The sequence below is a fragment of the Diceros bicornis genome, chromosome 14 (assembly GCF_020826845.1).
Source record: "Diceros bicornis minor isolate mBicDic1 chromosome 14, mDicBic1.mat.cur, whole genome shotgun sequence".
Taxonomy (NCBI): domain Eukaryota; kingdom Metazoa; phylum Chordata; class Mammalia; order Perissodactyla; family Rhinocerotidae; genus Diceros; species Diceros bicornis.
In genome coordinates, this window is record NC_080753.1 from 35,692,371 (window position 1) to 35,710,886 (window position 18,516).

General features: G+C 42.2%; 1 long non-coding RNA gene across 1 annotated transcript; it reads right to left on the minus strand.

Moving 5' to 3' along the window:
* Positions 1 to 13,241: 13,241 nt before the first annotated feature.
* Positions 13,242 to 16,610, minus strand: LOC131413920 (uncharacterized). Its single transcript, XR_009222065.1, has 3 exons — positions 16,498 to 16,610; positions 15,814 to 16,047; positions 13,242 to 15,178 (listed from the first exon to the last, which is right to left on the minus strand). It is a non-coding gene; the product is annotated as an uncharacterized LOC131413920 (long non-coding RNA).
* Positions 16,611 to 18,516: the final 1,906 nt, after the last annotated feature.

An 18,516-nucleotide genomic window follows, 5' to 3' on the forward strand; every position in this document is an offset into this window, starting at 1 on the left:
AGGACCTGACACAGGTTGTGAGAAGTAGAAGTGAAACTCGGGAGATGGGGACTCCCCAACACTGAGCTTCCCCGTCCCAGACACCAGCCTCGGGGCTGGGACCCTGAGAGCCACGTCCGGGGACCTGGGGCTTTGCCCTGACCCCTCTCCTCCTGCACCCAGAGCGCTTTGTCACACTGTCTCCCTGAGGGTTGGCCCAGAGGTGTGAGTCAGCGATTCTCAAACACTTTGGTTTCAGGATATCTAGACAAGTCTTACAAATTAGTGAGGGCCCCAAGGATAATGTTGATGTTGGTTATATCTATCAATATTTACCATACTAGAAATAAAAGTTTTTAACTATTTTATTAATTTATTTAGAATAATATTCATAACCCATTGCAAGTTAACAGAAATAATGTTTTTATGAAAAATACTTCCCCAAATAAACAAGGTAGTGAGAAGAGTGGCTCTTTTTACAGTTTTACAAGTGTCTTTCTTGTCTGTCTCATTAGACAAATTTTCATATTTGTTCTGCATTTAATCTCTTATTTTTGTTGGAAAAAAATACAGCCTCACACAAATATGTAGGAGTGGTATTTTTAATAACCTTTCCAGCTTATTGTGGATATTCAACTTTGATACTAAAATAAAACTACACAAGTGGTAGTTTCTCAATGGTTATTTGCAAAGTGAAGCCTGAAACAATATCATTGACTATTTCTATCCTGTTAATTTAAAATCCACAGACCTGTTTTGCATATTGAATGGCTCTTGTACTAATGTATGATTTTTTAAAGTAATGCATTGTTTCACTAGTTGTATAGATCTTCCCTTGTTGATGCATTTAACTACAAATTATCAAAATACCACCTTTGCTAATCTTAATTAATATTAATTAATAATAAAAACCCAACAGAAAAATTTGTCAATACTGGAAAGCTGTCAAGCTTACCTGGTGGGACACATGTTTTCCAAAATTCTGGTTTTCCCTTGAGAGCTTACATTTTATCAAGGCAATAAGTACTGTCAGTTGTCAACCCTCGGTGGATTTTCTTGAAGGGAGAAGCTCACGTTCATTTTGAGAAAGTGTGTGCCAATTAACCAAGTCTAATCATAGTTTCTGTCATTCATTCTTTCAAGTAAAAATGGTATTCCATAAAAAAGAGGCTACCTCAGGGCCCAGCTTCATGGCCTAGTGGTTAAGTTCCGCATGCTCCACTTCAGCGGCGCAGGCCCAGGCTCAGTTCCCAGGTACAGACTTAACACCACTTGTTGGCCGCACTGTGGCTACTATCCACATACAAAATAGAGAAAGATTGGAACAGATGTTAGCTCAGGGTGAATCTTCCTCAGCAAAAAAAAGAAAAAAGAGGCTAGCTCAGCTCACCAAATTATTTTCCTTGGGACATAGTACTTGGGAATGTAGCAGAAGTGCTTTATGTGTACTTCCCACATCATCATATAAGATATTCTTAAAATGTGGATTTAAGGGTGATGATTTGGTAAAGATAATCATTTTTAATGCTTTGGGACATTATAAAGTGAAACTGTTTTTGTTTTTTTTGCAAGTAACTGGTGGTGAAGATAACTACTATTGCAGTTTGGTACCAGAGCCTCCATTCTTACTAAATTTTATCTCAGTGCAAATGTCAATATAGTGAAAAGGCAAATGATGTCTAGTAATATTATCAAAATAGTTTTGACCTCATGGATCCTATGAAAGGGTCTCAGTGACTTCAAGGGTTCCACAGATGACACTTGGAGAACTGCTGTTCTGAATAAACCAGGGAGAGTCTCTCAACTGGTCCCTACCTTTGCCTCCTCTTCATTTCCCAGAATCCCTCTCCCTGAGTTTGGACTCCTTGCCTCCCAAAACTTAGCTTAGAGCATTGCCCCTGGTCTCCTCTAGAAGAGAACTCACCCCCTGGCAATTTGATGCCAGAGAGTGTCCTTAGTCTGGGAAGGGAGGTGGAGAGACAGGTGTTTCCCTTTGGAACTGGGAATGGTTTATGCCTGAAAGCACTAGACCCATTGATAACCTATTTTGGTTTTGTTATACACCAGCTTAATATGTTTCATATCTCAGACAGAAATCTGTTGTATCTCTAAGAGAAATAATATTGGCCCTTTCATTTTACATGGGCCTAATGCATCTGACTCGAGGCCCACAGAGTATGAAGAGCAGTATGTCCAATAGAATGTTCTGTGATGAAGGAATTGTTCTATATCTGCACTGTCCAATATGGGAGCCACTAGCTACCTGAGACTATTGAGCACTTGAAATGTGGCTACTGTGCTGAGCAGTTGAATTTTTTATTTACTTTAAATTTAAATAACCATAAATGGTTAGTAGCTACCATATTGGAAAGTGCATATCTAGAATGTTCTTAGTTTTTAGCTTCCTCCCCCATCAAAGTGACTGTGTGACTCATAGGTTGATGTATATTAAAATTATCTTCATATGGGAGTCATAGATTTGTCCATGTGGGTCTTAAACATAATCCTTAAAAAACAGCATGCCCAAGAAGTTTAATTAATATGTATTTTGACAACTAGAGTGTACTGACATTAACCGAAATGTGATTTATCACCTTAATGTCATAAGTGTTCAAAACTGCCCATCACTGGAGCTAATCCTTGTGTATATTACATTGGGACTGTTGGCATTGTTTTCATTAACCTGGTAAACATAAGCAGGGACATCAGTCTTGACTTAGCCCAAGAGAAAGCATTTATTGAACACAGCGTGTATCAAATCTCTTGTAGGCCCTGTACATACTTGTAAAATGTATACTTTGTAAGATGTAAACCTTAGAATTCCACCTCCTCAGAATTCTTTACCTATTGCTCCTTCCCATACTTCCCCCAAAATTCAAAGTTTTCTTTGTTTCCCTTCAGCCTTGGAGCCCTCTCCTAGATGAAAATATAACTGAAATTTTTACAGTTGTGGAATGAAGGGTTCTCTAAGCATGATCCAAAGATGCAAAACCATAAAGAAAAACATAAAACTTGTCTTTGTCAACCACACACTCACAAAGACACAAACACACACCCATAATCAAACTCAAAGACACATAAAACATTTTGACAGACAAAAGGGTAATAACATGCCTCAATGTTCTTCAGCCAAAGGCAACCAGGAGCACACCCGTGGGCAAACAAGTTGAATTTATTATTCATAGCTATGAGAGAGAAAGCACACCATCCGGGATGACAGAGCATCTTAGTGTGAAGGTGTTAGAACATATATAGGAATGGGCTTTGGTTGCATGATTTTTGGGAGGGTCTGTGGAGGCAGGGGCTCACTCTAGGTTGGGTGTTGTCAGGAAGTGGGGGCAATTGTATGAATGGGCATCTCAATAAATCTTATGTGTAGACAGGGCCGACTAGAGCAAGAATAAAGCTGTAATTGGAAAGAAGCAGTGGTCTCTCATACTGAGCCAGCACAGAGAGATGTTTGGTATTTTGTGAGTTGCCCAGTCCCTTGTTTTTGTCTGTGCTTAGACAATATGATGTAGTGGTCTTGTTCTGTGTCAGTTTGTCATGTTCTCAGAGTGTCCTTGTCTGATGTGGATGTTCTGTGAGGTGACTTCTGTCCAACAGGAGAACAACATGCCAAGCGGTGAGCACCAGGCCAGCTTCTGACAACACTGACGCCTAGCTGTAAGTGTCAGACCAGTTCCTAATGTTGGGGCTGTTTTTTCTTCTTTCTAAATTCAATATTTTAAAATAACTACAACCGAATCAAAAAATAATTAATGAATACTAGAAAACAATTTGGAAAAGAAGAAATGACAATGTCAAACAAATATATTAGTAATAAATAAATGTAAATAAAAATGTAAATGTGGAATAAGAAATGGGAATACAAATTAAAATCCATCAGCTTGGCAAAGATGAAAGTAAGTGATGAGAGTATTTATCAGAGGATAGGGAAAATATATTGTCATAAAGATTGATGGGATTGAAAAAAACGGTACATAATCTCTAAAGGGCACTTTTGAAAAATGTCTCTATAATTTCAATGTGCTCACATTTTGACACAGAAATTTCTCATTTAGGAATTTATCCTAAAAAGATAATCACACATATTCTAAAAAGTGTATATTCAAGGATATTTCTTGAATTATGGCTTATAAAAATAAAGAATGGAACTTATCTAAATGCCATAATCACAATAATGATGGTAACTATGGATACAAGAACACTTAATATGTCTCAGGGATTAATACCATATGATATACACAGAGAGTCAAATTTAATTCTCCAAGCAAACCTGTGATGCTCCCAACATGTGATTTTTTGTATGAACAGGGAAAGGGAGACTGAGAAGTTTAGGAGTTGGTGGAGCCAAGGTTGAACCCAGGAATTTTCTCTCAGAGCTTTGTTGACTCATCTTCCATTGGTTCCCTGTCCCTCAGGTGGTGGATATAACTCTGCACTCCATGCAAGTGAATTGTTGCAGTGTTCCGAAATATTCTGTGACCAGAGGCTGCTAGGCTCAGCGCTGAGGAGGACAGTCAAGGGGCAGTGTGATTTAACTCCCCAAGCACAATAAGGTCCATCATCCAGCATATATTTCGAGGCCTCTAGTGGATCAGGATCAGCTAGACTCTGGAGATACAGTGAAGAGCAAAATAAGACCCTGGTGATATGATATTGGCATTGTCATGAGGGAGATGAATATTCAGCAGAAATGACAAAGATAAATGAAATCACTACTGAGCCAAGTGCTGTGAGGAAAAAGTTCATGATATCAGGAAAGCAGATAACGTGGGGACCTCACAGGTCCCCTATTATCAACATCTAATAGATGTAAAAGATATGTGGCATATGAAACAAAAACAGAATTATATAAATTATATTCAATCATAGAGCAAGAAAGAGCTCTTGGAAATTAAGAATACCATCATACAGGGGCCGGCCCCATGGCCTAGTGGTTAAGTTTGGCGCACTCTGCTTCGGTGGCCTGAGTTCAGTTCCTGGGCATGGACCTACACCACTTGGCAGCCATGCTGTGGCGGCGACCCACATACAAAATAGAGGAAGGTTGGCACAGATGTTAGCTCAGGGCAAATCTTCCTCAAGCAAACAGAGGAAGATTGGCAAAGGATGTTAGCTCAGGGTGAATCTTCCTCACCAAAAAAAAAAAAAAAATAGAATTATTCAGTAGATGAACTGGAAGATTAAAGTCACACTCCCACTGGGTAGTACAGATAGAAAAGGAATGACAAACAGGTGATAAGACCTATAAGAATATTAGTCTATCAATCAAAGGATTCTAACACACTAATAATACCAGTTTCACAAATAATGGAGAGTAGGATATGATAAAAAAATTTTAAGAAAATTTCCCAGAGTTTACAACAAAAATTTACATTTTGAATGGCCTAACCAAGTTCTTACTACAATAGATGAAAATAGACCACACCATGACAATCACAATGAAGTTTCAGAAAGGGGGTAGAGAAGAGACCTTGAAAACTTCAAGAGGCAACAAACACAGGCCTGGAAGCAAGAAGACATTGCAGCAATGCCTTCCAAATTCCAAGGAAAAAATATTCCAACACAGAGTTCTATATCAAGTCAAGATGACAGCTGGGGCAGCCTAAAACATTGCAGATGTTTAGGGTTTCAATGTTTTACTTTCCATGTTCCCTTCCTCAGGATACTACTGGGTAAAGTGGGGGAAAATGATGGAGAAAACCAAAAAAGAGGAAAAAATGGGATTCAGGCAACAGGGGATCCAGAACAAGAGAGAGGCAAAGGGCTGCCCAGGATGAGGTGAAGGAGATCCAGGACATCAGGCCTGCCCCAGGTGTGCAGGGAACCAGTCCACACATGGCAGGACTGAGGGCTGTGGGACAGGTGTCTTCACAAAGTTGAAGTTGCTAGAATACCAGATGTGCTTGAATATATGCATGAAGATTTAGATCCTGGGGAGAATTGGGAATGATTTAGCAATGAGTAAAACAGAAACTAAGCAAAGGAAGGAATAAGATATCTATTAACTTCAGGGAAAATAAAAAGCTGATTCAAGAAAGGAGAAGTAATCATAGTTTACTAAATGCTCAGTTGTGACTAACGTTTACATGGTCATAATAATACAAACACTGCACATTGAGTTAACGAAAATTGTAAAGTAATTATATTGTGAGTATGGGAGTGTGAAAGAAGAGCTAATTCACGAAAGATGATGAATAAAACTGAATAACAAAGGAGTATTATAAGTATTCTATTTAGAGGCATAGAAGTAACAGAGAATCAGCTAAAAGAACTAAAACAAGTTGTCTCTGAGATTCAGGAAATGGGTCGGGGGGTGGACATCTGTCTTCATAATAAGCCTTGTATAAGTACTGGACATTTTAAACTATGTCAAATAGATATTTGGTAGAAATAAAAAGACAACATGATAGTGAGAGAATGGACTCAGGAGTTGTCCTATAAGGAGTGTCATAGAAATGGGGCAATAGTTGGAAGGAGATGTGGGATTGGGTGGTGGATTTCTATGGGAGTGTTTTGTTTTGATTTATTTAGTTTCCTTCCTTCCTTTCTTCCTCCCTTCCTTCCTCCTCTCCTTCCTTCCTTCCTTCCTTTGTTTTAAAGAGGCAGATATTACAGCATGTTTGTATCCAGGAATGAATGAGCCAGTAGAGAGCAGGAAGTTGATGGATAGAGGGGAGGGAGGGGACCTGTTCCTGTGCCCAAGCTGAGGGGTGGCCTTAGAGAGGAGCAGGACCACCCTTCATCATTGGTTGGCAGGCCGAGGATACAGGTACAGATGGGCGGTGTGGGGAGGTGATGGTGCAGTTCTCATCTAGTCCTTCTTTTCCCTGAGTAAAAAAAGAAATGAGCTTATCACCTAAGAGTGGGGAGTGGGGAGGAAGTGAGGGGGTTGAGGAGGGAGGAGAAAGTGAGAAACAGCCCCCTGAGCAAGTGTGAGAGTGAACTGACTCAGGAAATTGCATCTGTAGAGAGCAAGCCATCAACTTAGAGAGAGAGTTCCAGCACTGGGGCAGCAGCAAGAGAATACATAATAGACCAGGAGAAAATGCAACAAAATATCTCCAAGTATAAGGATTACAGTTATTTTTACTTTGTCACTTATAACTTTTAACATTTTATAATTTTTCTACAGTGAGTATACATTATATCATATGTATTATACATTATAGATATACATCATAATCAGAATATAAAAACTTTATTTAAATTTTAAAAGGGAAGGCAGATGAGTAGGAAAGTCCAGAGCTCGGGGCACAGAGCTGGAAGTGCTGGGGTGCATGTGTTGGCAATGAACTCACAGAGCCTTTTCTCTATTTCTCAGGATGCAGTTCTCTGTAGAGGCCAAGCTGGATCTTTCCTTTCTTTCGGGGGTGTGATCATTTATTAGTATCTTGTCAGCTCTGATGCTTTTAAGAAGATAGTTTTTGTATCTTACATTTTCAGGTGGATGATTTGTCCATACAATCTAGCTCACTTTTTTCAGAACTGGAAATTCTAAGGCAAAATAGTTCAGTGAAAAGGTGATTGGTCTTCTAGTATTGCATCAGAATCTGTGTCTTAATACATGACCTGAGGATGATCTGACATGTGTTTTACAAGTGTAATGGATACTAATGTAATTTATTTATTTATTTGTGGGGAAGATCAGCCCTGAGGGAACATCGGTTCCCAATCCTCCTCTTTTTGCTGAGGAAGATTGGCCGGCCCTGGGCTAACATCTGTGCCCATCTTCCTCTATTTTATATGGCCGCCGCCATAGCATGGCTTGACAAGTGGTGCGTCGGTGCGCACCCAGGATCCAAACCTGTGCACCCTGGGCTGCGGAAGCGGAATGCATGTGCTTAACCGCTACACCACCGGGCCAGCTCCAATGTAATTTATTTTTGAAAACATTATTCATGCATATACAAGAGAATTCAAATGATACTCAAGAATATACAAAAATAAGTAAGTCACATTATCCCTCCCAGGTCCACCAGTCACCCAACGCCTCTACCTAGAAACCATCACAGTTAGCAATTTCTCATTTCTATTCCCATTAAAATATATCTATGCGGGCCAGCCCAGTGGCGTAGTGGTTAAGTTTGGGTGGTCTGCTTCGGTGGCCCGGGGTTTGCAGGTTTGCATCCTGGGCATGGACCTATGCACCACTCATCAATCCATACCGTGGCAGGCATCCCACATATAAAATAGAGGAAGATGAGCACAGATGTTAGCTCAGGGTCAATCTTCCTCAATAAAAAGAGGAAGATTGGCAACGGATGTTAGCTCAGGGCTGATCTTCCTAACAAATAAATAAATAAATATGCATTAATGTGTACTGTTATGTCAATAAAAGGGCTCAGGCCACAGACTGGGAGAAAAAATTTGCAAATCACATATCTGATAGCAGACTTGTTTTAGAATATATATAGAACCTTAAAACGCAACAATAAGAAAACAAAAAACTCAATCAAAAAATGAGCAAAAACCTGAACAGATACCTTACCAAAGAAGATATATAAATGGCTAATAAGCACATAAAAAGATGTTCAACATCATGTGTCATTGGGGAAATGGAAATAAAAACAACAGTGATATACCATTATACACCTATTAGGATGGCCTAAATCCAAAAACTGGTAATACCAAGTGCTGACCAAGATGTGGATCAACAGGAACCGTCATTTATTGTGGGCAGGAATACAAGATAGCAGAGCCACAATGGAATATATTCAGCAGTTTCTTATAAAGCTAATCATAGACTTACCATACAACCTACTGATCACTCTCCTAGATATTTACCCAACTCATTTGAAAGCTTACATTTGCACAAAAACCTGTGTGTAAATGTTTATATCAGAACACCTCTTAAGTGTGAGCTGTGCATAGTGACTTCCTTTCAAGGACTACTGTGTGGAGAGGGAAAAAGAATAAAAGGAACTTCACAGGGAGGAACCTAGGAAACACGACTTCAGCCAGGTGGTGAAGGTGAACATCATCAGTGATCAATCAAGTGGGTATTATACACCCTTGATGTGTTGTGTTGGGAATGGCACTTCACCTCTGTGGTCTTCTTCCAAAAACCCATAGCCCCAGTCAACCAAACTCAAATTCAGAGACAGTCTACAGTAGAGCTGAGCAGTGCTCCTCAAAAATGTCAAGGTCATCAAAAACAAGGAAAATCTGAGAAATTGTCACAGCCAGAAAAGCCTGAAGGAGACATGATTGGGACTCAATGTGAGGTGGTATCACAGATGGGATCTTGAAAGAGAAAAAAGAAAAACTAATGAAATCCAAATAAAGTATGGAGTGTAGTGATAATGTATCAATATTGCTTCACTAGTTGTGACAAATATATGAGAGTGATGTAGATGTTTATATCGGGGAACTGAGTGTGGGATATACAGGAACTCCGTACTAACTTTGCAACTTTTCTGTAAATCTCAAACTATGTATTCTAAAATAAAAGTTTTTTTTCTTTCTTTTTTTTTTTAAAGTAGCCCTCAGAAAATGAATAGAGTGTGGAAGAAAAACATGATCTACTTTTCAGTTTTCCAGAGTGTTGTTATCAAGGGGCTGGAGAGAGGGGTTGTGGGAGAAAAGATGGAAACCTCAGACGCAGGGCAGGGCGCCAGAGCTCTCCTCTCCTCCAATCCCTGCCCCACCCCTGAACCTGAGCCCTGGGCTGCTCAGAAGGCATCTTCATCCCCCACTGATGTCCAGCCTCCAGGTCAGTCACCTCTACCTGACTCAGACCACAGCCCATCAGCTCCCCTGGCTGTGCGAATAGGAGGGAGCAGAGTGGTGGCACCCCTGTGTGGCCACAGGGCTGAGGACAGAAGACCAGACCTCCCCTTGGCCTCTTTCCCAGGACCCTTCCAGAGTCTCCCTGGGCTCCCAGCAGCAGGACAGGGCTGTGCACACAAAGAGGAGCCCCCATCCAGTGTAAGGTTCAGAGTCTGAATTATTTCCCAAAATACACACTGACATAGACGTTTTCCTCTCCATTGAATGACCATGGACCCTGGCCTTAGGGAGGAGCAGATCCCCAGGCCATAAAAGCTGGTTCACAGGTCCAGGGTGGACCCCACATACTGGGTTCTCTCAGTCTCCTGGATGAGACCTTGAACCTTGGAGTCCCTGTCACTTCTACCTGCTGCTGCTCCCAGGGATGAAGGCTCCTCCTCCAGGGAATCAATTCTGAATTCTCCATCCCTAGGATGGGGTGGAAGAAGGGGAGGAGGAGGAAGAGATCCCTGGAGTAATGGCCTAGGAAGATGGGGAAGCTTCTGGAGAAGTGAGGAGAAGGAGGAAATGGTGCCATTAGGGGGATGGAGGCCAACAGGAGTGGAGGGGGAGGAACCTGAGGGGAGAGTGGCAGGGGAAGGAGTCAGCTTAGGAGTCACCTGTGCAGGGAGGAATGGGTTCTGTGTGGGGAGAGGCACAGGGGCTCCTGGCTGGGTCACTGAGATCTCTATTCTCACGTGGGTGGTAATTACACAGGTGTTAGCTCTATAACTGGCTGGTAAACTATACCTAAGTTTAGGCATTTTTCCTTCCTTACAGGTGTGGTATAACTCACACAGGGAAGAAAGGGATAACAACAAGAGAGAAGTGATTAAGGGGCTTCCCCTCTTCCAGAGCAAGACCCTCCCCACAACCCCAACCCCTTATGCTGGAGTGACAGGGACAATCAAGGAACTGAGAGGAGGGGAGGACAAGGCCCTGTCCAGGGACAGCCCTGGGCCTGATTCCGAGGTTTCCAGAGTCCCACTTGCTGAGTGATGACTTCACAGTCGTGTCCAAGTCCATCCCCATTTCACAGCCCTCAGCTACCTGGACACCTTCTTTTTATTTGCTAAGACAGCAGGAACCACTGATCCAAAAAGAGCAGCCCAAGGGCCATGGACGGGCAGCTGTCCAGCAGCTGGAGGCCAGGGAGACATGGAGATGGCATTCCTGGAGCACCGAGGGCAGGATGTTGGGTGAAGTCTGGGGACCACAGTGGGCTACAAGGAGATCAGCGATCAGTCAGGGCCCAGGCTGCTGCCTAACATTTTCCCTGGAACCTGAATTCATCCTCCCCTCCTTCCCAGGCCTCCAGGACCCATGTGTCCAAACACCATACCCAAGGACGCCAAGGGTGGACCCTTTTGTCCAGGTGTGAGACCACTCACCCTCTGGGAGCCTGGAGGGCAGCACCTCCCTCCTCCCCATCCCCTGCAGCCCAGGACCCCAGCATCCTGCCTCTTCTTCCCCTTCCTGGACCAAAGCAGACATGGACCTGCTGTCTAGATCTCTCACATCTCCCTCCCTGCCACTTGCAAACCCCAAAACTAAAGGTGTTGGGGTGCTGGACCCACAACTAATTTCTGAGCCTGCTGAATGTCCCAGGGGTTTGGGGGTCGCAGGTCAGGGGAGGGCTCCCCTGGGTCCCACAGGCTGCAGATGAGCCACACCTTCCAGCGGGGCAGAATCAGGGGATTCTGATCATAAGTCTAGAACCAAGAGGACTGCACCATCTAAAACCCCACCACCTGACCAGAGTGACCCTCTGGAGCGCAAGGGTCTGTGGAGGCAGCTGGTGGTCTGGCTTAGTCCTCGGCCATGTGCCTTTGGCTGGATGGGAAGTGCAGGGGGGCTGTGTGTGGCTTCTGTCTGCTTGGCTCCTGGCCTGGGATAAACAGTGAGTAGCCCCTCCCCCTCCAAACAGAAAGAGACACCCCCTCCACCAATCACTTACCAAGGAACCACTCACCTCTCCTGAGTCAGTCTCAGCTTTGAGATCTGGTCCATAGACTTCATTCATTAACAAATACTTATTGAGCATCTGCTCTGTGCCAGGCACTACTCTAGGCACTTTGGGATATATCAGACCAACTCAGGCAAAATCCCTGCCTCATGGAGCTTACATGCTGAAAAGAACAAGGTAGGGAAGATGAGGGAATTGGTTGTAATTTTAAATATCATCCTCAGGGAGGCTCTCCTGAGAGGTGGCATTTGAGCTAAGTCCTTAAGGAGGTGAGGGAGTGAGCCCTGTGCTTACAGGGAGGAAGAATGTTCTAGGATCACCTTCTGCACACACCTGGGGCTCTACTGATGAAAGCACTGAGGCTACAGAAGGAATGGGAGTGGGCAGACTTCAGGAAGGACTTTCTGTGGAGGAATTGTGAGGATCTAGGTTTGTATATCTCATGGCCTACTCCCCATTTGTGCCTGGGGATTCATGACATCCTGGAGATTGGAGGAGGATGAAGGGCCTGTGAGTGGAGGAAAGTTGGGAGAGGAGGGAGGACGCTGAGGTGGGGTCTTAATTTCCCTTGTGATTTCTTCTTTAAGCCATGATAACCCACGGGTTTGACGTATGTTGATTAATTTCCAAATATTTGGGGATTTTTCAGATATCATGTTATGGATTTCTAATTTAATGTCCTTGTAGTCAGAGAATATGCTCTATAATTTCAATCCCTTTAAATTTAATGAGACTTGTTTTAGGGCCTGAATATAGTCTATTTTTGTGAATGTTGCATGTGTACACTTGAAAAAATGTCTATTCTATTCTTGCTGGATATGGTACTCAAAACATGTGAATTAGGTCAAGTTGGCTCACAATATTTAAGTCTTCTACATCCTTACTAGTTTGTTGTTTACTTGTATTAATGAGATAGGAGTACTGATCTGTAAATATAATTTTTAATTTACCTATTTCTTTTTCAGTTCTGCCACTTTATGCTTCATCTATTGTGGAGCTCTATAGTTAGGTATTTATACATTTATTACTTTTGTCTTCTTGTGATACTGACCTATCATCATTCTATAAAGTCCTTCTTTGTCTCTAGCGATACTCCTTCTCCTAGAGTCTATTTTGCTCCATAGTAATGTAGACATTCCAGTTTACTTATGCTTTCTATTTACATGGCATATTCCTTCAGCCTTTAACTTTTTATCTATTTTTGGTTTAGTATTTAAAGTTTTTCCATTATATAGAGCATACAGTCTGTTTTGATATTTAGCCAGTCTGATAATCTCAGCCTTTTGATTAGAATTTTCATCAATTTATATTTAACATGATTGGTGATATGGTAGAATCTGGGTCTCTCATTTTGCTATCTGTGTTTGAACTGTCTCATCTCTTTTTCATTCCCGTGCCTCCTTTCCTACCTTCCTTTGTTTCAAGCAAATATTTTTTGTTTATGATTTTATGTCTTCTAGTGGCTTTTTAGCTATATTTCTGTTAACTTTTTATTGTTATAAGAATTGAAACCTGCATCTTAACTTTTCACCATTTACTTAAGGTAACATTGAACTACATCCAGTACAATTAGGAAACTTGCAGCAATATAGTTCCATTTAACCACATTTATGCTGTTACTGTCATATATATTACATCAGTACACATAACAGAGTATATTACTTTTTTACTTTAAACAGTCATACGTCTTTTAAGGAAATTAAGAAAAATGCACATAAACAGAATATCACGTATATTTCTGTTATTCGTTATACTTTTTGTATATATGAGTTATCATCTAGTGTCATTTTCCTTAAGCCTGGAGGACTTCCTTTAAAATTACTTCATTGCAGGACCAGTAGCAATGATTTCTCTGCTTTTATCTAAAAGTGTCTTTATTTTGCCTTCTTTCTTGCTACTTTTTTAATTTTTAAAGTCTTTACATAAAATTATATTCACCAATTTTAGATGTACAGTTAGATGAATATCATTAATTGTTTAGAATCATGCAACTACTACCACAAAGAACATATAGAACAGCTCCCATATCCTAAAAAGCTTCCTCATGCCCCTTTGTACTTGATCTTTCTCCCTACCCCTAGCCATAGGCAACTACTAATCGCCTTTCTGTCTGTAATTGTGAAATTTCCCATTCCATTAGATTTTATCATTATGAAGTGTCTCTTCTTATCTCTGGTAATACATTCTATCTTGAAATCTCTTTTACTTCTGATATTAATATGGCTACTTCAGCCTCCTATTGGTTTCTGTTTGCAGGGCATATCTTTTTCCATCAATTTACTTTCAACCTGTGTCTTTATAGTGAAAATGCATCTCTTGTAAACAGTATATAGTTGAGTTTTGTTTCTTAACATATTCTGACAATTTCTGCCTTTTAATTGGAGTGGTGATCCATGTATGGTAGTTTTTGATATGATAGATACTACATCTATCATGATATTTTTTGTTTTGGTTCTTCTGTTCCTCCTCTCCTGTGAGGACTTCTCATCAGAAAACACAGAGCCAAAAAAGAGTGAAACAATACCTTAATGTCCTAAAAGAAAAAAACTGTCAACTCAGAATTCTATATTCAGCAAAAATGTCCTTCAAGTATGAAGGTAAAATAGATTTTCAGATAAAAGAAAATTAAAAGAATTTGTAACAAACAGACTTGCACTATAAGAAATGGCAAAGGAAGTTCTTTGGCCTGAAGGCAAATGATACCAGATGGAAACTCAAACTCTCAGAAAAGATAACAAGTATCAGAAATGGCAATATCTAAATGCAAAATGCTATCCTTTTTTTTTTTGGCCCATTTCGTGTTACTTAATAAACATATAGCTGTTTAAAACAGCACATGAGTGCATGGTGCCTCCCAGTAACAAGACAGGAGATGGGCAAACTCCTATCTGGGTCCTGAAATCCCCCCAGTTGTACAAGAAAATAGACATCTATCTCTTCCCTACCTGAGCTCTTTTTCCTCCAGGTCACAGCTCCAGTGACCACTGCTTCAAGGAGACCCAGATCAGCAACAATTCTCATGATGGGGATGGTGGACTGAGGAGGCAGCTCTAGGGAGGGAAGGGAGGGTAACGGGCCCTGACCCCCAGGCCTCAGCTCTGATACCACTAAAAGGTCTCCAGAAGGGCTCCTGCTTTGTTGTCAGAGAAGAAGCTCTGTTCCCTCATCCCCCTTCTAACCCCATCTCAGGGTGATAGGTTTGGACGGCCCCTCATGCTGCACTGGACAGATGTATCTCTGCTGTTTTTGAGAAGGCACCACCACAGCTGCTGACTTCTGGAAGGTTCCATCCCCTGCAGGCTTGGTGTCGACAAGCTCTGTGTTCTGGGTCTGGTTCTCCTCATCACGCTGCCAGGTCAGGGTGATTTCCGCAGGGTAGAAGCCCAGGGCCCAGCATCTCAGGGTGACCTCACCGTCAGAGATGGGGTGGTGGGTCAGGTACATTTTTGGGGGAATCTGAGGGGAAGATTCAGAAAATTCAGACACTGCATCTCTCATGGGACACTCCAGCAGCACTCATGTGACCATCCTGAGAATGAACAGGACAATTGAGGTCGGGGGAAGAAAGTGTAAAATCCAGACTCCAGACTGGAGTCAGTGATCTGGGATAATCTCCTATTCTTTGGAAAGTTTCAAAATCAGGGTGAGACAGCTCAGGGTAGGAGGCTCCAGGTTTCTGAGGGGGAGAACAGGACTTCTGATCCTGACCTGGGTGGAGGCCGAGTTACTCAGAAAAGCTGGAGTCAGACTTCCAGACATACTGCATGTGAGGCAAAGAACAAGGCCTGAGAGAAAGAAAGTTGCCCCGTGTGCCCAAGACAGCTGCTGGGGTCAAGGGGACAACTAGCAGATCAGTTACTTCAGGGATGTCTTCCCTCCATCCCCGGGGAGACTGGATCCCTTAACTGTCCCGAAAGAAGGGCCCTCAGAGTCACTCTTTGGTAAGGAATCTAGAAAGCCAGGGGAGCTCTTCTCCCTCCGGACTAGAGGAAGGGGCAGCATTGTAGCATGCATTCCATTTTCCTTCCCTCCTTGTGGAAAGCCAGACCCAGCTGGAGGAGAGATCAGCAAGGCCACATGGCCCAACGTACCTGCACGCTGTAGCGTCTCCTTCCGGTTCTCCAGGTGTCTGAGGAGCGACTCCACGCACCTGCCCTCCAGGTAGGCTCTGTTGTGCTCGGCCTCACCCGCCTCCTCCCACGTCCGCCAGGTGATCTGAGCCGCCGTGTCCGCCGCAGTCCAGAAGCACAGGTCCTCGTTCAGGGCGAGGTGATCGGCGCCTTCGTAGGTGAACTGACTGAAACCGCGCAGGAGACGCTGGTGCCCTTCCGGAGCGTATATCCACAAAGCCTCTGGAGGGTGTGAGACCCTGGCCCCGCCCCCGCAGTGAGCAACGCCCACTTAGCCCTGTCCTGTCGCTCATCCCCGCCCACTTGCCTCACTCTCGCGCGAGACACACGGGCGGTGATTGGTCAGAGCCTGTTACCGCCTAAATTGAAAACAAAACCCGAGCGAAGGCCCTCAGGTTCTTCCTGGGTCCGAAATTAATGGAGCCGGGAGGGGAGGTAGGGCGAGGAGTCTATAAGACGGAAAAGGGGCGGCGAGACAGAGAGGGAGGTGAGTGAGGAGAGGAGAATCAGGGCGGGGCGGGTCGAGGTGGGGGGAGGCGGAGGCGGAGGCGGTGACGCGCCTTCCCCAGGGGTGCTGCGTCCTCGCCGCGCGGTCCCCTCACCACGCCCCCCGCAGAGGCCGTTTCTTTCCGACCCGGCACTCACCCGCCCAGGACTCGGTCACGGTCAGGACCCCCGAGAGCTCGAGGAGGAAGGTTGCGGCACCAGGACCTGGCCGGTCTAAGTGGACTTTACACCCGGGAACCTTGGAGACGCTGATTGGCGTCTCTAGAAACCGGACGCGCAATGGGAGTGAGAACTGCGGCCGCGTCGTGAACGCTTCTCCTCCTGCCCCGAGAGCTCTTTGTCACACTGTCTCCCTGAGTCTTTGCCCAGGGCCTGAGTCAGTGATTTACGAACTTTTCGTTTCAAGATCTCCGTACACGCTTATAAATTAGTTAGGACCTCAAAGATAATTTTATGTGGGTTATATTTGTCTATATTTACCATATTAGGTATTGAAACTTTTAAAAATATATACTTAATTCATTTAGAATAATATTAATAACCTATTACATAGTTAACAGAAATAATATGTTTTTGTGAAGAATTACTATTTTCCAAAATAAAACAGCATAATGAGAAGAGTGGATCTTTTTACATTCTACATTTTTGCAAGTCTTGTCTTTCTTGTTAGAAGACTGATGAATTTGCAAAACTGCTTCTGCCTTTAATCTCTTTTGGTTGAAGCATATGAAAATAATCCAGCCTCACAAATATATAGGAGGAATATTTTGAATAAAGTTTTCAGATAATTGTGGTTATTTGCCTTTGATACTACACTGAAACTACACAAGTAGTAGTTTCTTAAAAGTTATTTGCAATGTGGAACCTGAAACACTGTCACTGAATATTTCCAAAACTGTTACATTAAAATCCATAGGTCTATTTCATACATTGAATGAATCTTGTACTAATGCATGATTTTTTTAAGTAATGCATTATTTCACCAAGTTATAGCGATCTTCCAATGTTGACACATTTAATTAAAATTATCATGTAATTGCATTTGTTAATATTATCAGATCCTACTAGAAAAGTTTGTCAGTACTGAGACGTCGTCAAGATTACAATGGTGGATACAAGTTTTCCAAACTTTTCTTATGAGACCTTATGTTGTATCATTCGCAACAAATACTGTCAGTTGATTTTCTTGAAGGGAGAAGCTCACATTTATTTTTGAGAAAGTGTATGTCAAATAACCAAGACTAAATAATCATTGTTTCTCTGTCATTTGTTCTTTCAAGTAAAAATGGTATTCCATAAAAAGAGCTAGGTCAGCTCACACAAATTATTTTCATTGAGATGTAGTACTTTGGAATGTAGCAGAAGTACTTCATGTGTACTTCCCATGTCATCCTATCAGATATTCTGAAATGTGGACTTGAGAATGGTGATTTAATCAAGTTGATTTTTAATACTACAAACCATGATATTTTTAAGGGAAACTTGCTTTTTTTTTTTTTTTTTTTAAAGTCATAAACAGCATTTATTACCTTGGTATAACATACTAGTCTTGTTCCTGTTCATTCACATTTAAGTGGTTTTCGGTCTTCCCTCCCTCCTCCCACAGTCTGGCTACATAGTGCGTCCTTGAACCATTAGCTCACAGCAGCAATATGCTTATTCCACATGTTTATTAATTTTTTGTTTATTGCAGTAACTGGTTTATAACATTGTATAAATTTCAGGTGTACATCATTATACTTCTATTTCTGCATAGATTACATGTTCACCACCCAAATACTAATTACAAGCCATCACCAGAGACGTGCCGAATTATCCCTTTTGTCCTCCTCCCTCTGCTCTTCCCCGCTGGTAACCACCAATCCAATCTCTGTCTCTATGTGTTTGTTTATTTTTGTTATTATCTACTACTTAATGAGGGAGATCTAGTTTCGTACCATTGTGGTTAGAAAAGATGCTTGGTATTATTTCAGTCTTCTTAAATTTATGGAGACTTGTTTTGTGGCCTAACATGTGATCAGTCCTGGAGAATGTTCCATGTGCATTTGAAAAGAACGTGTATTCTTTGGTTTTTGGATGGAATGCTCTGTATATATCTACTAGGGCCATCTGTTGTAGTGTGTCATTTAAGGCCAATGTTTCCTTATTGATCTTCTC